This window comes from Lissotriton helveticus, chromosome 11, assembly GCF_964261635.1.
Source record: "Lissotriton helveticus chromosome 11, aLisHel1.1, whole genome shotgun sequence".
Lineage (NCBI taxonomy): Eukaryota > Metazoa > Chordata > Amphibia > Caudata > Salamandridae > Lissotriton > Lissotriton helveticus.
In genome coordinates, this window is record NC_136072.1 from 799,235,524 (window position 1) to 799,258,060 (window position 22,537).

Sequence of the window (22,537 nt, forward strand, 5' to 3'; positions counted from 1 at the left end):
AACACCATCTTGAGGAACTGCTTAGTTTGTTCTAGGTACAAGTTAAAGTAATCTGTTCTTGAGAAAGGGCATGAACAGGCTGCTGATGACAGCAACAGTTAAAGCTCTGGGAACCCAAGCACTTTAGCTCCTGCCAGTGAAATGCTGCTTATGAAAATGTCTCTACAAAACCTCATGGCACTGGTGGTGGATTGGTGGATTTACCTGCTGCACGTCTGATTCACTCGTTGGAATTGAAGATCACCCTTTGACAGGAAGTCTCCCTTCTTCATCGTAAGATTTTCACTGATAATCATAAACGTAGAATAGTCTGCCAGTGTGTGAGTATCTATATCCATCCAGATGTTGAATTGAAGCTTTGACAGGCAAGTTAGCTACATTTATCTGTATAAAACGACAGCATTATAAATAAAATATAATCCATGTTTCCACATTTGGTGTATAAATGATCTATTTAGTGAAATAACCTAAAAAATAAAATTAAAAAGACAGCAGCTGCCATTACCCAGCATGCACTGTACTTGACATTTTGTCTCACAGCTTTAGTTCTTTTTTCCGGCTCGTCCTGACGGATTCTCAGAAAACTTCAGATCAACCACGTTTTTTCTTAGGAAGCTTCTCCGGAAAATATTTTTTTCATGCTTAACTCAGTCTTTTCAAGACTACGATACATTACCTGTGCTTTTACATCTTGGGGGAATTTTATTCTCTTCATTATGCCTTCACATTTTGTGTAGTGCCCCTCCTATGGGGGAAGAAGACTGCTTCCGATCCACATGAGCTGTGTCTGGTATGCCTTCCTGCTTCTCATTTTGTTAATGACTGTCCCTGTTGTGAAGAAAATGACAAGAAGGGGTCTTAAAGATAAAGCAGTAATACATTTGAGGGGCACACTAGAACAACACAAAGCGGAAGAGATAAGCTAAAAATAGAAAAGAGAGGGCTTCCTCAATGCACCGGGTTCCTCCCATGAAATGGACACCCATAGAGGTAGATCCAGGGAGAGAAAACACTAGAACCATCACCACCATTGCTCCAGACACTCCTGCACCTCTCAAGAGCACCAGTCAGTGTTGGAACCATCAGCGCCAATGTGTCCATCTTCGAGAACCTCTACGGTTCCAGCTGCATCGACATCTATAGCCCAGGTATCGATCACCACCTCCTTGGTAGCATTTATATTGACCTCTAGTCCATCAATGTCAAGAACGACTCCTTTGACAACATAGGTTACAATACCAGCAACTGGACAAGTGGATAAGTCATAATCATCACATCATAGACCTTCAACAGCGACAACTCGATGACATCAGCAGTCTACACTAGCACACTCCACTGTGCCATCTTCAGCCTCAGGTAATCACATATTGGCACCCAGAATGACCATGACACCGTAGTCAATCATAAGATTGAGGACGAGAAGATCAATCTAAAGAATAATCGATGTTGAGGCACTGTATAGCCTCAATCCACCTTATCAGCTCATTTTGATGCAGTCACCCCTATGGATTAACCTTTTGTTCTACCCCAGACCAAGATTTATCATTCCTGCAGAGGACCCGGTACAAGAGCCTTTACAGCTGCTGATCCTATCACCTCTTCCAAAAACTCCAGTCCTCTCTCCTCTTGTATAAATCATGCCAAACCCACTTTTACCACATGAATTTTCAATGGTAGCAAGACTTTCTGAACCAACAACACCTTGTTCATCATGTACTACAGACAGTCTGAGAACATCCTATACCTCCAAGTGCATCAAAAGGCAACGCAACAGGACCATCATTTCCTATGCCTCTCGATTAAGATCATTCCTAGTGGATGACATTCTGACAATCCAGGATATTTTTGTTAGAGCTGCGGCAAAGCTCAGCTTACAAATAAATGTTCCCCATGTGACTGTATACGTTGTAATGGAGACACTGCAATCCTGTGCTTCTCCAAAACCAACACTACCACTGGTTCCAAGCTTCACAAATCTTGCAGAAAATATATTTTTTACTTTTGCCACTTTAAAATTGTCTATTATGTGTTTCCTTAAAAAATACAAACTTGTCCAACAAGATCCTGTATTTCTCTGCCAGGAACCAAAACCACACTGCAGAACAAAGGAAGTATAATTTGGCACCAGAGACATCTGTGCCATTAGTGAAAGTAAGAAGATGGATGCTGTGGGTAGGAAGGTTTGTGGTTCAGCAGCAATAGCCCTTAAATCGGCTATTTACTCTGCTCTTTTCTGCAGGTATGACAAAGCACTATGAGAATCGTTGCTTCCTTTTGCAGACTATGCCATCAAGAGATGGAAAACAAGAGTCCACGAAGTTTTAAGTGGCATACACATTTTCGGTAACCAGTTCATAAGTGCAACCATTGACACAGCAGATCTAGCAATGACTACATTCGGCTGTGGCATTGCTTTACCTTGAGCATCATGGCTTCGTCTACCATCACCAAAGCCATATGCACAATACAAAAGAACATACTTTTTTCAGCCCGTATGCTCTTCAGCTCTCACACTGACAAAGAAATGGAAAGAATGAAAATGACTCTGAAACTATTAGCTGTGGGCCTAGAGGAAAATAAGGTATTTTGCTGTGCACAGTTATAAGATGGAGACACCAGACCACATCACAGTATCCCTTCAAGGGTCCTCCTGAATCCTTCACCCAGTCTCGTGGCAACAAACACTTCACCAGCCCCAATATCTCGTAGACCTACAAGGGACCATGGACCAAAGCCATAACATTCTTACAGAGATTCCACTCCAGTGAAATCATGCTCCCATAACAATAACAAAAGTAGAACACTGCATCTACTCTGTTCGACTCTCCGGTGAGAGGGAGTGTATCTAAAAACCTAAAGGAAAGTGATTACAACCATCAACTGGTTCTTAAAAATTATCCAGAAAGCCTACGACATCCAATTCAAGTCTCCTCTGCCCACAGTTCCACAGAAACAAGCACCACGCCATCGGCTCCCTAAGCTTTGGTTGCAAATTACAACTGTACTCCAAAAATAAGTACTAGAACTGGTTTCTGTATCGGGAAGTGAGAATGGTGTCTGTTCAGGATATTTTTTGATTCCCTAGAAAGTCCCTTAGGAAGAATTCAGACCCATTCTATACCTGAGGCAAGCCAACAAATACATAAAAAGGAGAAGTTCAAGTTGCTAGAACTACATCCTATCTATCCTCAACTCATGAAGGGAGTTTCCCATTTCAGTAGAGAAAAAGCACAGTAAATTTCTCCACATCCTTGTTGGCTAAACTCCATACTAATTCAAGGTACTACGTCAAATCAGCCCCAAGAAGATTTTCAAAATGCACAGCAGTAGTCACAGCATACCTCTGCAAAAACTAAATTCATGTCTACCCATATTTAGATTGGCAGATAAAAGCTCACATGGTATGTCGGGTACAAAAGGATTTTGACTTCACAGTTGCATTATTAGACAGACTTGGTCCTTGTATGGATCCATAAAACTTGATCATGTCTCCAGTTCATACTCTGGATTACCTAGGAGCATCTCTAAACACCATCACAGGAGAAGTGTTTCCTTCAGAGGCCAGAGTGTGTGCCATTTCTCAGAAAGTACAACAGTTACTACGCACCACAAAGCCATCAGTGAGAGAAGTTTCATCTCTCCTAGAATTCATGGCTGCTTCCATTTCCATAGCTCCCTATTCCCCCCCCCCCCTACAAGAAATCACTACAACCATGCTTAGAAGACTAATGTTTCTAACATCACAGCGATTGGGAAGACAGATTATCCTTGACTCAGCAAGCTTAGCAGTCCTTTCAGTGGTGGCTCAACAAGCAGAATCTACCCAAAGAAGTTCCATTTCATCAAGATATTCCCACTCAGACTATTTTGACAAACATTTCTCTCAACAGATGGGACACACATCAACGGTCTTACAATTCAGGACCTGTGGTCTCCCAAACAACAACTATACCACATCAATAATCTTGAGCTCAGAGCAGTTCACTTAGCTCTCTGGGCCTTCCTTCCAGCTCTATCCACAAACAAAGTTCTAGTACAACTGGATAGTACCACCACCATGTACTGTTTAAACAAGCAGTGAGGATCAAGATAAAAAAAACTCTATCTTAAAAGAACTACCCCCAGATGCATCAAGAACCCATTTTGCTATTCCTTTATAGTGAAAAATAACGATTCGCTATTAAGGAATAGCAAAATGCAATGCATGAAGAAATCACTAAAAAAAATAGCGATTTCTTAAAATTCCTTAATTGCGACTTGCAAATTGCGACTCGCAATTAAGGAATACCTCTCCATTCATTCCTATGGGCCTAGAGGCCCATAGGAATGAATGGGAAGACATTCTCAATTTGTGAATCACAATTAGCGAATCGCAAATTGAGAATGCGATTTCAAGGGTGCAGGGGTGTCCAAAGGACACCCTGTTGCACCCCTGAAAGTGATCTGTGCACATATGTTACGCACACACATGCCCTTAGGGCATGTGTGTGCGCAACATGAAACTTTGAAAAATGCACTTTAGTGCATTTTACAAAGTTTTTGCAAATTACCATGAAGTTCAACTTCATGGTAATTAGCGAGCCCTATTAGCAAAATCTCTATTTTTTCAACTTTAATGCATTGCATTTAAGGAATCGCAATTTGAGATTCTTTAAATGCAAGTAATCGCAATTTTGCGATTTGTTAATTTGCGATTTTTGCATTTGGGATGATGAATCCCAAATGCAAAAATACCGGTCGCAAAGGGGCAGATTCTCTGTCCCTTTGCGAGCGGATTCTAGCTTGATGCTTCTGGGCCGAAGTGATTTGGCATTGGTTGCTAACTATTTATCTCTTTAAACTCTGCACCTTCCAGGTCTACAAAACCATCAGGCTGATCTACGCAGCAGGTGCTTCTACAAAAATCATGAGTGGGAGCTTGACAACAGTATCTAAGATTCTGTCTTTCAAAATTGGGGTTATCCACTGATAGACTTGTTTGGGCATTTAGTATTTTGGTTCAAGACAATCTATGGATCCAGCATGTGGGACCCACAGTCGATGGGCAGCACTCTATATGTGACTTGATAGAACAGACTTATATACGCCATTCCCCCAATACCGCTGATACTGTCTGTAATTATCAAGTTCAATCAGTCTTACTCGACCATGATCCTAATAGCTCTGGAGATGCTCTTTCAAGGGCTACTATACCGGTCACTCATACCCCACACAAAATTACCATGAAACTCAACTTCATTTTGTATTGTCCGGAAAGGGAGGTAAGATTCTCCTCCCTAACATACAATACTTGAATTTGGCAGCATTGCTCCTGAGGCCATAAAGTATGAACACTTAAATTTACCACCAGACGTTATGAGCCACTTTATAATGATAGAAACACAATATCCTTCCTTACTTGTTGGTTCATTCCAAGCTCCAGCTTTCTTCGATTAAAGTACATATAGCTCTCTCCATGGCATATTGCAAAAGCCCAAACGGATCCCAATAATCAAAGACTTCTTGGAAGGACTAAAGAACACTTACTTTCTAGTCAAAAAAGCCTGCTTCCTCTTGGGAGTTAAATTTGTTTCTCTCTAAATCTATAGCTACTTCCTTTGAGCCTATGCATAAGACTACATTGCAGCATCGTTTGTGGAAAGCTGCTTTCCCTGTTGCCATTACTTAGTAGGTTACAGACTTTATCTGCTATTGAACCTTACTTCATTTTCGATCACAATAGGACACTTTTAAGGACACATCCTTCTTTTCTACCTAAGGTCATATCAAATTTCTATAGCAGTCAAACTATTCTTCTCCCATTATTTTTCTCCAGTCCATCATCACTAGCAGAGAGATCTTTACATTCCCTAAATCAAAAAGAGTCCTAAAGTATGATCTAGAAAAGACCAAAATCACTAGAAAAAAAGGGCTACCTTATTTGTAAATTGTCCATTGCGAACAGGATTCGCATCCTCCAAACAGAGTATTTCTCTAGTACAGTGTGTGCTGGGCAATGGAGACTGCTGCCTTTTCTTAATGTCAGTGTTTGCTGAGTGCAGGGAATGCACTTTTGGCCTGTTAGGTACCTTCCCCTTCATTTTTCTTCATAGTTAGAGCTGACATGTCAAGTTATTCACTATATAGCACAATTATATATAAATGCTCCAATGTGGTTTATATTTCATTGACACTGCTGTTGTTTTCTAGAGAAAAATACAATTAAAGCTCGCTTTTATATGTGCCACCGGACTGTTAGATATTGAAGTGTCTACTTTCAACATCAGAAAATGTATATATGCATACATTTTTATATATATGTATGTACATAAAGTGTCCCAGGGTCTCATGCAGACAGTACTATTCTATGTTTTTGACTTCAGTGATAACACCTGCGATGCAGAACCTAGATTACAAGTAAGTAACCTTTTCTTCTTCCTCAGAGAACATTCTCAGTATTTAATGGCTGGAGAAAATACCTTTGTAGACAGCATGGTGAACCAGTGACTAATGTAGTTTGAAGGGCTATGGACTGAGAATCCTCATTGTCCTGCTAAAATGTAATTTTTTACCCCAGCACTTGAGTCTTGCACTTATTGGGCTTTTAACCATCAAATGCAGCTGCTTGTTCAAGATGGCTATGTGCAGCTCATATTCCTACTTTTTTGATTTGAAGAGATATGAAAGTAAAAAACTTAAATACAATAATGGTTAATTCATATAAAAAATAAACTATAAAATGTTAGATCGGCAAAATAGCTTCTCAAAAGAAAAGGTGTGTTTGAGCATGATAGCTCTCCTTTAACACTCTAGAAAACTTTTAGGCAGAGCTAACCACCGGTGTAAAGCAGCCAAAAGGAGAGCCAGATATTAAAACATGTAAGGGATTGTTGGTGCACTTATTGTAAATAAGAACTGACGAGAATGGGGATTTGCACTACTTATTACTCCTACTTTTAATCAGACTTTTAGCTGTACTTATATTGTTAGTGTTATTGCCTACAGTTTGGACAGTCTACTTTGTGTACTGAACTTGTTTGTGAAGCAAAAGCTGCATCCGAATTCAGATGAGCACCCATATTTGTCAATTGAGTTTCTTCACCTCCCCAATATTTTGGAATCCTTGGGTCAGTGCGAGAGCTATGTTGCGTAAAGCTATGATGCATTTTGTCAGCTGGCTAGATCTTGAATGGTTCTATCTTCACCTTCCTTACTTCCCAGTACATCTATTTCTTTTCTAATTGTTCCAAACCAGCTGGGTATCTCTCAGCTGTCTACTGAAGCAATTGTAAAGTAGTGAGCTGACTGGCCAGGATACATTGGGCTGGACCATACTGTATATGGTATCACTTGGTACATGCAGGGCATATAGTTATGACTTTTCAAGTCGGTGCCTTACTTCACCAGACCAACTGTGTGGGATTGGTCCTCAACAGATTAAAAAATATTGTTGGTCATTGCTGTAGTATGGTGATACTGTTTAACTATGGCCTTTCAGCCTCATTTATCCTTTGGAGTCTGTCTGGTGAGCGAAAGCCAAGGCCTCATCTAACCTGTCAAATGACAGCTGCCCATAATTGGAGTTCACTGCCTGCCTGTCGGGCATCTTTGTATTGAAAGTCCATCCACTGGTGTGATCAATGCACTTTAATTACGGCTGAAGGCTGAGCTGGCCACCTTGTTGAAGAGGGGCCTTATTCTTGCAAAGCAAAAGACAAATGTCCCTAGCATGGAGAAAGTTTTGTCTCCGCATGTCACGGACATTTGAACATTTTCAAATATTTTTGAATACGAGTCCATTGGTTATGTTTTTAAAGTGGCATCTCAACAGCTTTCAAAGAAGCAGACCCACATAGGTTCTAGCGTATTCTAGTGAGTAACTGACTTTGTAAATGTGTTCCTTTCAAAGGTAGGCCCTGATTGTAAACTGAGAGACAAATTCCCTTCAATTGGAAACCAGAATTTCAGCTGCGAGAATTCCAAATTGAGGTTTTATTGAGGGATAGGTGTCATGTTGCTAGAGCCATTTATGTATATGTAGCCAGCCATCTTGAAGGAAACGTCCCCATCAGAATTCAAAGTTGTCTGATAATTATCACAACCCGCTGTTTTAATTTGACAGAATCAGGCAGATCACGTTCAGAAGTTGATTAGGGGACAAGGCTCAAAAAAGTCAAAATATGCAGGATTTGGTTAAAAAAAAAAAATTGTAATTTGTATGCCTCCTTTCCAAGCTGAAAACTCAGAATAGGAGCTGTTAACCACGTGTTAAATATCTCACCCCACTTGTGGTGAATGTCTCCCATCAATCTGCACAACATGTAATCTGTACCTAAGTTTATGAAAATGTATTTTATGTTAATTTCCTGAAAGTCTGGCATTGAGCCAGCCTTCTCAATTAGAAATCAGGAGCCTCCTCCAGTTATACAGATTACCTTAGAAAGGTAAGTGTTGTACTGTCTACAGACCATGAATCTCTGACATCAGCTTACTAAAGTGTAGCATAGCTTCCCAGTCTTCGTTTTTATGACAGTAAGTAGTCCAGGTCACTTTGGAAAGAACTGGGCCTAGTAGCAGGCTCTGGTGGAGCACAGTGGGCTTGCATTTCTAATCTTTTTTTTTTTACCTCAATAGCCATTGATCTCACTGCATCCTTATAACCCTCCCTTTGGTGGGGTACTCAGATTTCAGGACTTTCATCTTAATATCTTGAGTGTCCCTAGGTGTCAGGACCATGGCCGTTTCAAGTCCTACCGTCTGGCATTGCACCAACATTCTTCCGTCAGTATGTAAATGCTCCTTTGAGCGCCTCACAGTCCTGTAAGTGCAATGCTCATGAGCCTGTCAGAGCCATCTTGGGTGGCTTCGCTATAAAGGGAAGCTGAACCCAGGCTCGTCACTCGTTATTGTGAGGACCTCATGACACCAAGAGGTTTTACTTAATCAGCTCTTCAGAACTTTTTTTTGAACAAGGAGCTTATTTATTTGCACCCAAAAGTGTTTCATGCCCTAAGAGATGGTAGAACTGTTATCCAACTTTTGTTTCTGCTCATATTACCTTCTCAAATTATCCATTTATTAAAGGGTTCCTTAGATTAATAAATGGTTACACCTTTTTGAAGGAACAGGCTTCCACATGTCCTATTTTGATTTCTGTAAGTGAAGAATTACAGTGATAGAGGTGAGGTAGTAAAAGACTTACCAACTTACATAGGAACATTCTTTAGACAACCAAAGAATGTGGTGATGGTATTTCTTAGTTTTTTGAGTCTTTATAATTTTACTTCTATTCCTGCATAGCACCTCTGGATAAATATTGAGTCATGTTTTATCTAAAAATTAAGCAAGCTACAAAGAGAGGAAGAAGTGAGATGTTTACTATGAGGCAGTGAGAATCAGCCAATTGATCGTGGTGTAACTTGGGGGCCAAAAGATGCTACAGTGATCATGAGGTACCTTCCTCACAATCCATCCAGTATCCTTTTGCCTCCGCCACAAACTCAAAGATATTGCTCTCTACTAAAGACTCTCTCAATTTTCAACCTCTCAGAGGAAGAAAACATATCTTAGCAGCGCCCTGGGGTCAGAAGTTGGATTCTACCAATTTTACATGTGTAAAACAGGTGGAGACTCCCGCACACTCCTAGATTTCTTTTTTTTTAAAGGCCAATTTCCCAAGGTGCTAATGTTTAAGATGGCACCAAAACTCAAATGCCACAACTTATCCATTAGAGGGACAGTTTGAATCTTCTATCTTTCATCACTCCCTGGATCATGGCTTTCTCTTTTCAATGCTTTAGTAGCCAAGAGTACTTTTTCCAGAAGACACTCTCAATCTTTCAAATAAAGCTAAGACAACAAGTGGGGCTTACCTCAAGTTTGATCACAGAAGGCGGTGTGAAAGCAGTCACATTAGATATGCTACTCAAAATTCTATGAGCACCTCTCCTCTGGATCCAGGTTTCAGAGTGGAGGCTTAATTTAGTCAAATTACGAACATGAAATCTAACATGAAAAACATTTTGTCATCAAATCCCAGTCCTTTGTTCTTCATAATCTATTCAAAAGACCTGGCTCTGTAAAGGAGGAGGAGGACAATTTAAGGGGATACAACACACTTTAGTACCGAAACTCTAGCAGTCCTAATTTACTGGGTCATTTGCACTGACAATAGCCACCTTCAAGTTCCTGTTCAGATATGCATTTGAGGTTGAATCTACCTCTTCTCTATTGGAACTGAATGTTAGGCAGCAAAGCAACATTATAAGAATACAACTATGCACAAAGGATGTTAAAGTATAGTCACATAACCTAATACAGGCAAACCGTGTCTGTTCTAATTGATGGGCTCAAAGTTTCCAAAATAGATTGGTTCAGAATAGTTTGTGGAGCAGAGGTTTCAGAATAAGTATCGTAAGGACCATTTCTAATTTTACTTGACCTTCTTCATCCAAATAGGATATCTTTGTTTATCTTGAGAAGTCACCCATGTGTTCTCCTCTAACTCGGTCATCTAAACTTGTGACGATGAGAGTGAGAGTTAACAAGTCTTGGTGGGTCTGCTTCAATTGTGGGTGTTGCAGAGTTTGGAGCCATAATCCATTGTTTGAGAACATATATCCTCATCCAGACAGACACAAAGGAAAGGGCTCCTGAAGGAGTCATTTATACGTATTCAGAATCCAGTTAATATAGTAATCCAACGTCTATGGAATGAAACATTAAATGGTAATGATAAGGCGTGCCAACAATTCTAAAAAAATATTTTCTTTTATGACCCTGACAACAAATAAGCATACATTACTGATGTTAGTCATTTACATTTGAAAACATATATCTATGTATTACATATGATCAAGTCTAACAATGTTAAGTCAGGGTCCTTAATTAATCGTTGTGAAAAACACAACCAACCTCTATGATCAAATCAAATTCTCCTATGTGTTATATTGATCAACCGAGATCTCTATATCCACCTAACATGATGCAGACTTTCTGACTAAAATACGTTCACCATTGAAAGTATGTTTGTAAATTATTTTAGTCGCTTCTTGAGACTTAGTGTGGATGCACTGTCGACGTTTCGGTCTCAGATGGCTAAACAGTCCGAGAGACCATCATCAAGACTATAACGTTAACAGGCTCAAAAGGACAGAGCCCTGAGAAACACACAGTGACACCTTAAAAAAAGCCATAATTCCAATGTATGTAGATAAGAATGACCTCAAAGATCTGTAATCTCTCCACAGTTTAAACTAAGCGGTCACCAACACTCCGGCCAGTGTAATCCCAAATCAATGTAGGAAAACAAACAGATTGTACTCTGCTCTTTGCAAAGAAAGTATGCCAAATTCAAATGTGTTATGCGGGGAAAGGAAGGTTGGTTTCTGGAGGGAAGAAAAGACTTAACTTGTATCAATGCAAAAAGCGGTGCAAGTGCTTGTAGAGCTCTTCACCTGCTGTAATAGATGTTTCAGTGACTGCTTCAGGAAGTTATGGCTACAGCTGTAGTGACATGTTGAAAAACTAGTTCTTGCCTCTGATTTACTGATTAAACTTGATATGTAGGTTTGTCAGCATGTTAGGCACACCATGTGTCAGTGACTATACCCTAACCCTTTTTAGCTTTCAGAAGTACCAGCCAGCTGAGATTTCTTAAGAAAGAGCGGTATCTCTCCAACTCGTACACAAGTCTTTATTCATGAACATAAGCAAGGGTAGAAAGGTTGTGACAGTAGATGTGAAATCACCTCTATCACCAAGCACGCTAACCCCTGCTGAAGCCTGTGCATCGCATTTTGTATTGCAAGACAAAGTGGCATGCCTCCAAGAAAATCATGTCTGCTGTCTTTATCTTCATGGAACCTTGACTTGTGCTTTCTCTTTTCTCTCCTTCTGAACTCCTCCCTCTCCATCTGACTTTTTCAATTTTCTCTTCACTAAACTGTGCACCCGTTTCCCTCTCTGACTTTGCCCTTCTATCCATGTCTTGTAAGGTAAGGATCCTTTTCCACCTGTGATCTTGTTAGCATGGTCTTAATACCCGACATTGATGGTGAAAGGGGCGGGAGTGATGTACACATTCAAGAGTCCATGGGAACATTCCCAGGAGCGCCCCTGAATGGAGCTATCATTGTCTATGGACAGAAGGGCTGCAATTATGGAAACTAGGTTTATTAAAAAAAAACAAAAAGTCCAAACCCGAATTGTTAGTTTTACAGTCCGGCACAACACAATAAAGGACGGGCCTTGCAAGACTGAAGTTTCCTTACAAGTTGATGCTTCTTCAAAACTAATACAGCTGGAAACTAGTTGGCCACACCTTAGGCTTGCCTCTGAGAGGTTGGAAGTAGGATAAGCCACGAGTCAAGCCCACATTACATATATATGACTCTATTCAATCCAGACATTATGTTCAGAAAAAATGATGTGCATTGAAATCTGTTAACTTTCCAATAGACCCGACTGTATCATCAGTAGGCCTTCTTACATTGAAAAGAGTCACACTCAAACAACCTAAATTGTAGGTTAGTTTAGGTTAATCAAACTCTCAAACCTTTGTTTCTAGGTGGTTGTAGTTGTAACACTGCTAAAACTGCCTTCCCAATCTTGTAGACGACAAAAAGCATGTTTGTTGATATTTTGCAGCGCTGGGACCATTTAGAGTTAAACCACCTAAATAGTAAAACACAAAAACTGGAAATGTATGATGTAGATTACTGAAAATTCCCAATAGTGCTGGACATACTTATCCGATTTGATGATGTGTGAATTACCTAGATGTATAGCACATATATCGAGCAGCTATGGGGTGACTGCAAGCTTATGCAGCAGTAATCCTGAGTTAGCATTTAAACTACAGTAGTTAAAGTTTCTGGTAAAGTAAGGCTACTTGCGATTGGACTCAAACAATGCAATTGGCCGTTTCACATTACAAGCATCCTTATGCCCCCTTTACCAGTATATGACAAAAGCAACATCTTGATAATTACATAACTGTCCTTTATCAGGGATGCTTCTAGGAAAATAACTCGAGTAAGAACTCAGCTGCCAAAATTTTAATTACAGATTTTTTTTGTCCCAGATGCACAATTTCTTGTGTAGAATCTTATTTTCAGGCGCATGCTCCTAGAATCTATTTATGTATCCACTTTGAGGCTAAAGAGATACTATTTAGTGCTCTTTGATTTACATTTTTCCTATGACACTAAGTGATCCTGCATGGTGTAGAATGGTAATATTTCGAACCCTGCATAAACCTTTAGGATATTTTATTTTTTTACTCCCGTGTTTTTTCAGAAAATTTAAACACGTTCATTCCTTTTTTAATGTGTCTGTCTGTGTACTTTGAGGCTGCCATTTTCGGATTGATAGTGTAAAGATCAAACGGACTTGCATGTTTTCAGGTTTTGTTCTTGCCGTAAGCATACAACCGCATGGTTAGACTGACCCAAAGAGTACAAGGACTGCCTCCCACCTGCTCATAAATCAGTTGGATGTGATGTCTGTAAAGCGCTGAACCTAGAATAGTAAAGGGAAGGAAAATGACAATTCCAGCTAAAAAACACAAATTGTCCAATGTGGGAAACTGTCCTTCCTCAATGAAAATTTAGAGGCTGAAAGTCTCTGCAAGGTGTTTTAGTTGACCGTGGTCTTATGGTTCTTCATCCAACATTGAACTAACCATACCCCCCAAAAAAGGAAGACACAGTAGAATCCAGTTTTTGGGAGAACAAGTCTTCTGATTCTTCATTAAATCTTGAGGATACAGCTTTTGTTTATTGGATTCAAGAGATGCCCTGTGACATATTTGTCATCTGTCCTGATGCCCAGGGGTAGCCTTTCCACTTCCTTGGTGATCATGAACTCACCTTATTTGACCTCAAGAGGTTGAATTCCAAGAGAATTACTTTGAATAATACTGAAGGCGTATCACTGATTGTTGGTCATATTACTTGTATAATTTTTGTTTAGAGAGTTGTTTAGGAGTAGTGTTCATCTGCGGCCCATAAATTAGCACAACGGCTTGCTCTTTGAAAACTGGGTTAATCCATTTATCACTGTAGTGAATTTCCCTTAATGGATGCTCTTCCACATACCTGGATCTCGATATTATTTTATACTCTCTTTTTTCATTCTTTGGCGCAACTCAACTTAGGTGACAACAAGACCTAAGTCACGGTTGACTGTAGCAGCAGAACAATGGTTTGTGACACATCCTATGCAAACATCAATGCCTCGTGTTAGTGAAAATGTTAAAAGATTACCAATTACTGAGTAAAGTATGTTGCTTGAGCCTCTTAGTACTACTAACAGCCTCAAATCATCTTTCCTAAAATTGAGAGAGGATTTTGGGACATTTCCACTTTCATTAAGTTTTTCCAAGGGACAGTTAACAAGGCCCCTCATACTTTCTGTAGGAATATAAATTACAGTTCTGGAGGTTGTGTGAGCTTATATTGCTCCGACAGGTCCTGTTTCCTGAGCTGCTGGGGTGTTAGACTGCATAGGCGTTCTTGACTGAGTGCCCGATTTGCAAATGTTTTCAGAGAGACTTATCTTGTATGGCCTAGATGTGATTCCCAAGATCAGACATTCCTAAGTTACTCATGCATAAATTCCATGCATGCAATGTTACAGGATGTTTGTGTAACCTGATATGGTTTCATTGATATTTTGTTCTCACCATTCCCAAGCGAGTAGCAGAGAAGTTAGGAGAAACACAGTGCAAATACGGTTTACGCCCACTCGGGTGAAACTTGGTGGACATTCACAAACATGTTCAAGTTCATTCCCCACAGTATTGCACATCTAAATTATCCCTGAATGATTTGAGCACGAGTGGTACATAAGCAATGAAGGAAAGTGTGAAAAGTGAAGACATTTCATGGAGAATACTTTGTTTAAAGATAAAAAGGGAAATAGGTCAACCATTCATAGTTGTATTCCAAGCATGTCGAAATTGAGGACAGTTTGTGAATTTGCTAGATGACTAGCAAGCTCTAAATAAGGTACATAATAGGCTTTTTTGTAGTGATTGTGGCCTTGGATATTTGTTTAACGGAAGCCCAAAGAAAAGAAAATCAAACATTATTGTAAGATTAATGTCAACTTTGCATCACAGAACACCAAAGGCTTTATAGATGTTTGCTTGTATAGGGAAGACAGCCTACATTTTCAAACCACATCCAGGTATAGTTCAGAAGCAAAATGGAAGGCACAGAACAGAAGTAAAATTGAAGCAAATGGAAGAGGTCATAGGAGAGGCAAGAGATTACTATGCTGGCCTGCCTAAATAAAGAAAGCACAAACCATCAATGAGTCCAGCACCGATGGGACCAGCTGATGTTTGTAGTTAGTTACCAGGGCTCAATCACCTTTGCTCTGGAGGCATTGGGGAAAAAATCTCTATTCATGACTCTGCCAAGTGCACAGGGCAGTATATGGCTGCACTCTTGGCTATCAAAGATCTTGCCTGTGTTCAACCACACCAGATGTACTTGCTCCCGGGCCAGCCAGATGTAACAAATTTAGTGGAAGATCCATGCATCTTCTAGTTTTGATGCTTTGAAATGCCCGCAGTGGGTTACAATCGGATTAAATACCCACGTGTTCTCTCTGCGTACAAGGAAACAATCTGCCCCTAACTCTGTACTCGTGTTTCCAACTTCAGCAGACCATAACCATATAAACTGGCCTCATTATTGGCTACAATGTGACAAGAGTGGCACTCATGGGTTTGCCACTTCCAAAGCTTTTTGATCATCCTAGCTCACCTATGGTTCTCATCCAGGGGATACTCATTAATAGTCATAATCTATGAATAATCCCCGCCCATGTGCGGGATCCCGGAGCATATAGAAAATACATATATATAAATATATGCATATGTAAAAACATATATATATGCAGCCTAAAATATTTTTATAATGGTCAGAATGCTGAAATTACATAGGTTTGTATAGTAGCACCCATGCTCTCCCAACCCCTAAGGAAGAAAGAGAGCAGTAAACCTTTGTCATACAATAATGCTTTATTGCCATAGAGAAACCTGTAATTGCAGGCATTTGCCAGTAGGCTGCAGTAGAGTATAAAGAAACAAAGGAAAACTGACACCTTGCCTTTAAGGCATTAGAGTAGGGGTACCGCGCCTTTAAGACCTGCAGGAGACCCCCTGCTCCCATGATGCACCACAGGTGGCAGCAAGGTCGGTTCTTTTTTCCGGCTCCTTCTGAGAGGATCCTGGAGCTTGAGCTCTTCAGTTTTTGACTAAAACTGTTTATTGAAGAAGATTTTTTTCAGAAAATTCGAAATTTTCTGGTTTATTAAGGCTTCTGCTACTGTTTCTGTGGGGCTCCACTGAATTTTTTAGTCAGTATGCCAGCTTTATTCAGAAAGTGTCCTTCTTGTGACAAGAAAATGGCTCTGGCAGATCCACACTCGGTGTGCATTTTGTGCCTTCCATCTTCACACAATCCTGACCAGTGCCACTATTGTCAGAAGTTCTCCAAACGGACCTTGCGTGATAGAGAACGAATCAAACTCCATGCTATACTGGAAAAAGATAAGGGACATCAGGTGGGTGGCCATGGAGGCCCCAGAACATCGTCTACCAGCAAGATAGGCCAAAAACGTCGACGCTCCACTTCTCCTGACCCCAGGAAGAGGAAAGGGAGAAGAGATTCACCGTCGATGTCTAAGTCGCCGTCAGAGACCTTTCAGTTATCGTGGTGGCAGCCATGAAATCCCATTCTGGTTCCACCTCGTCCTCGGCACCCCTGGAAAAGGATAGTAAGCAGATGGATTTGTATGGAAGGAGGATGTGCAGCACTTCAGGGTCATTCATGAAGGATGCCAGTGCCTCCGCTCTTCTCGACGTTATGATAGATCCCTCTGGGACTATCTCACTAGTTTCACAGAGAAGCTTCCCAAAGAAGACCGGCAGGACTTCTCCGAGATTCTCCAGGAGGGTGGACTTGACGCCAACCAAGTAATCAGTGCGGCAGCGGATACTTCTGACCACGCAGCGCATAGTTACTCCCACGGAGTCTACTCACGGCGCTCGGCTTGGCTACTCCTTACAGGCCTCAAGCCGGATGCCCAAAAGAAGATAATAAACCTTCCTTTCAATGGCACATCTCTGTTTGGGTCTCACGCCGACGACGAGATGACTAAAAGGAAGGCGGAGATAGGCACGGTTAAAGCTGTGGGATTGGAGAAACGCAAAGAGTTAAAAAAGCGCTTCCCTCAAGGCGACAAGCGATCGTTCCAACAGAGAGTTCAAACCCCTCAGTGGTCATTGCAAACACAGCAACGGTCTCAATTTCAGCAGAGACGCCCTGGTAGAGGCCGAGGAAATAGCAAACAGTCCACCTCAAAACAGCCTCAAAACAGCCTTCAGTCGTTGCTTCCTCCTCAACTGTTCGCCACTCCGGTGGGAGGGAGTGTATCTGGCAACCTGGAAGAGTGGAAATCCATAACAAAGGACAAGTGGGTGCTGAGTATTGTGCAGCATGGTTACTTGCTGAGGTTCAAGTGACCTCCTCTGCAAGTGTTCCCTCAACTCGGGTACTTTTCTCGTCTTCAAAGTCAGCTGTTGTAGGACGAAGTCTCTACCCTCCTCATGAAGAAGGCCATAGAGGAGGTCCCTCCCATGCGAAGGAATCAAGGAGTATACTCCCGATACTTTCTAGTCCAAAAACGAGGAGTGGGCAAAGAGTACAGACCTATCCTTGATCTACGTCTACTGAAAAGGTGCATCAGAAAAGAAACATTTTGCATGCTAGCCCTGCACCAGATTTTTCCTCACCTTCACCAGGGAGACTGGATGTGTGCCATCGACATGCAGGACGCATACTTTCACATACCTGTCTCAGTAAAGCACCGGAAATTCCTCAGGTGTCAAATAGACCGTCGCCACTACCAGTATCGAGTGCTTCCGTTCGGCCTCAAGTCCGCCCCACGGACATTCTCCAATTGCATGGCGGTGGTGGCTGCCTCCCTCCGCAGGCGGAAAATCTTCGTCTATCCCTATCTAGACGATTGGCTTCTGAAAAGCTCCACGCCTGTCCTGCTTCAGAAACATCTAACGTACTGTCTCAGTCTGATGCATTCCTTAGGGTTGCAGGTCAACTACAAGAAGTCAGTACTAAACCCTCCCAGCGAATACACCACCTGGGCGCCTACTTGGACTCCACAAAGCGTGTGTCCTTCGGAGGAGACGTTGTCATCAATGCTCCTGAAGTGCCCATCCTGCTAGACACTCAAAGTCCCACAGCCAGACAAGTGTCTTCTCTTCTGGGATCGATGGCCTTGTGCATCTACATCGTGCCCAATGCACGCCTTCACATGAGGCCTCTGCAGCAGGCCCAGATAGATTATGACTATTGATGAGTATCCCCTGGATGAGAAGGATTAGTTACTTACCTGTAATCCTAGTTCTCATCCAGGGGTATACTCATCAAAGTCATAAGCTCCCACCCGCCTCCCTGGACGAGCATTACCGCAAAGTTATTGTATGATGATTGCGGATTTACTCGGGTGCTTCGCCACCTAAAAAAAAACTGACCTAACTGCCACCTGTGGTGCATCATGGGAGCAGCGGGTCTCATGCAGGTCTTAAAGGCACGGTACCCCTACTCTGCCTTAAAGGCAAGGTGTCAGTCTTCCTTTGTTTCTTTATACTCTACTGCTGCCTACTGGCAACTGCCAGCAATTACAGGTTTCTCTATGGCAATAAAGCATTGTTGTATCTATGACAAATGTTTACTGCTCTCTTTCTTCCTTAGGGGTTGGGAGAGCATGGGTGCTACTATACAAACCTATGTAATTTCAGCATTCTGGCCATTATAGAAATATTTTAGGCTGCATGTATATGTTTTCACATACAATATTGGAGTGGTGAAGAGAAAACAAAAGAGTGAAAGAAAACCCAAGGGAAGTTGAATAAGAACCCTCACTCACCACCTAGTGGTGACATGCTTCATCACTGGGTTCCCACTGGAAGGACCTAGCGTCTTTCCAGTGTGCTGCAACGCCTGATTTACAGCGGAGCTGGATTGTTGTGAGTGTTGAGGGTGCAAACAGTAAAACCGAACTGTGATAAGTGAGTGCAGTTAATTAAAAAATGGGTAGTTGTGACAATCAACTATTTTATTCAAAGTCCAACCAGCATTGGTTAAAAACATTTTAAAGTGGAAACATAGGGTAGGTCTCAATGATTAGAGACACCTAGTCCACTAAGTGAAGAGGTGGTCGACATGTTTCTGCTGGATGAGCCCAAGACGCTCAGCTTTCATCAGGACCAAAGGACAGTGATCCTCCGGCGGTGTGCACGCACTAAGGTGCACCCAACCGTGAGGAATAATATGTGAAAAAATTATTTTGAAAAATTATTCCAAAATATTCCCGGCTTAAGGCCGGTCGAGACCCAAGTAGCAGGTAGCTGGGGTCAATACCTGTAAGAAAAATGTTATGTATTGTCAGCACAACATCATTACAGTGTTTCATTAACAACAAATGAATCAAGGTAATCCTTCACCACAACTAACCACCCAGGTGATGAAATCTAGATCAACGGGCAGTGTCATTACTTCTGCATAGTGGGAAGTCCTAGCAGAGTGAGTTAACAAATAGTTTTTAAGTAATTGTGGGAATCCCAACAACTGGTCCCAGGTCTCAGGATCCTATGAGTTGGATCTATTTTAGTCCTTATTTACAAAAAATCTTACTCCTTACTTTTAGGGGGATTTATTGGATTTAAAAGCTATTTGCCCACAGGTGCAGTTAGTTTGAAGAAACATAAAGGTCCAAAATCACTCCTATTTAAGGAGACGGAAGATGACCAATAAGTTCAAGCCAAGCGGTAAGACACCATAGGGAGAATGGGAACAACAGGCTCTAACTCACTGTCGGAGGACGACAATCTCTCCTCATTGGCAAACGCGGTGGAGGGAAATCTTCACGTCGCGTATCTGAGGAGAGACATTCGTAATGAATTGCACTGTTAAGATAGTAACTGACATCTTGTGGCCGGATGTCTTGTGTATTAAGGTGTTGTGCTAGTTATTCTAGGTAGCCTAGAAGAATAAATGGCGCTGTTGTCGCGTATGTTGAATAAACCTAAGCACTATGCTGATTGTTTTAGATAAGGTTAAACAATGATGCAAAAAACATCCATCATATGCACGGTTAAGCCAGTCATATTTAACACGTAAATGGATATTCGCTCTACCCTATACTGCGCGTGAGTCTTTGAAAAAAGGGACGCATTGACATTAAGGCTGACGTCCACAACTATATTTACGATTTCTAGGACAGGTCGTGTTACAATATAGGATATGTCCGTACATCGTGCTAGTCTTAAGAAGCTTAAGAAAACTTATAAAAAGCACTTACATTCACGCGGACGTCTCCCCGCCTGTGACCTAGTTTGTCAACACCGCGGCCCGGAAGAACGCAGAGTCTGCGCGGTGTGGAGATACATCCCCTCTGTTGCGATCACGTGGTAAACACGTGACCTCGTATTCGATCCGACAGTCACTGTTGGTTAAAGGGGCCCCGTCAAAATTACACGGCGCTAACCCAGGTTACCAGGGATTTTACTCAGTGTAGTAAGGTAAACAATGGATATAGAAGGAACACTTGATTCGAAAGAAATAAAGTGCGCGGGCCGGTAATAGTCATGACGGGCTAATTTTCCTATCCAGACGTGTTCAGTGAAGGAAGGGGGGGGTTTTACATCAGACAGAAAGGTGTATTTTGAATAGAAAGGTGTGTTTTACATTTCATGACCTCATTGTCTCTCTGGAAACTAATTTTACAATAAACCCATATGGCAGACGTGAAAGTAGTCAAATTACTATGCTGAGGTATACTACCCCTTCTGCAGAGTACGTAGTAGCAACCACGATTAAAGGGGTATCAGGTAAAACGAAACACAACTAAGACAAATTCAGGCTGTTCTGTTGATATGTCCTAGATATAGAATGAATAGACCATTTCACAGAGCGTCAGCTGACATATGTTTGTACTCAATGTTAGAACACAACGTTGGCAGTCCAGATTTAAATTGTGCTTGATCCCTGTATAGATATTTTGTGTCATAAAAGTTAAGAGGTGGAATTTGTTTACAGGGACGTACTTCGTATGCAGATTATAAACACATCTAGCGCCTCAGTACAGAACCCCACGGGATATCATCGTTTAATCCATGCTTATGACTGGATAAACGGTGAATCCACCGGTGGTGAGTGAGGGTTCTTATTCAACTTACCTTGGGTTTTCTTTCACTCTTTTGTTTTCTCTTCACCATTCCAATATTGTTGCTGTATGTGGTGGTTTGTTACATCACTCTTCAGTTGTTTATGTAATTATTCCTCCGGGGTAAAAGAGTGATCTGTTGTACCCTTACTCTCTCTTTGTTTATTAGTAGTATGTTTTCACATATGCATATATATTTATATATATATATGTATTTTCTATATGTTCCGGGATCCCGCACATGGGCGGGGATTATTCATAGATTATGACTTTGATGAGTATACCCCTGGATGAGAACTAGGATTACAGGTAAGTAACTAATCCTTACTACACGCTGAGCAGTTCAGGCTCTGTGCCGATTCTAAAGTTCTTAATTATTATGCCCTTCAGCAACAACATTGAGCACACATATTGTCACAAGAGCCCTGGCCCCTATCTGCAGTGCCTTGAGGCTGCCATAAATGCTGTGTGTTAATTTCAAAAACCTTAAATGAGCCAAGTAAATTAGTAAAATAAGGCAATCGTCACAAAAACAGATGCGCAGGTCAAGTCTGTGTTGCTCGCCACGTGCCTGCCCTACTCACTAAGGGTAATGCAGAGTGTGGAAGAGTTCATCCTTTCTACATTCTTTGAAAGATTAAGTATCAGGTATAGGGCAACTGGGTCACAGAATCTCAGTTTCACAGTTGCTTATTGACATTACTGTTTCAAAAGCTTCACTAAAGGATCAAATCAAATCAAAAATACTTTATTTGGTTATCATAGTTTAGTACAACCATAAACGTGCATAAAAGAAAAAAGAAAACCATAGTTATACCGTCAAATTGTTGAAAAGGAGAGAACGTTTAAAATTACATGAGGATAAAGTGCATTAAATAAATAACAATCTCTTGATAAGTTTAGAAAAAGTTCGGTATAGCATTTAAGCAGATGCAAGGTCATAATCAAGGTGTCAAATTCATACTACGGTCTAAGCTGGCCCTACATCTTAACATTGATTTCAGGATTCTAGCTACCTGGTTTGCTGTATACACTTCCCCTAAAAATTGCAACTGAAGGAATGCTGGGCGACATCTGCGTAGACTCATTGCCTTTAAAATGGGGATTAGCAATTGTTTTCTTTGAACTGTATAAAATTTACAAAACAAGACTTCATGAATAGTTGTTTGGGTGGATATGTCATCACATGGGGATAGACTGCTTGCCCAGTCATTCGTTCGGGGAAAGGTGACAAAATGGTGAAAAATGTTCATCCGAAACAGAGTTAAAAGTAACCTATCATAAGAGGTCAAGTTAA

At 41.1% G+C, this 22,537-nt stretch overlaps 1 protein-coding gene across 32 annotated transcripts in view; it reads left to right on the forward strand.

Annotated features, from left to right (window-relative positions):
- Positions 1-22,537, forward strand: part of CAMK2B (calcium/calmodulin dependent protein kinase II beta) — an 866,219-nt gene that overhangs the window by 673,027 nt on the left and 170,655 nt on the right. The gene's annotated exons all lie outside the window — the stretch shown is intronic.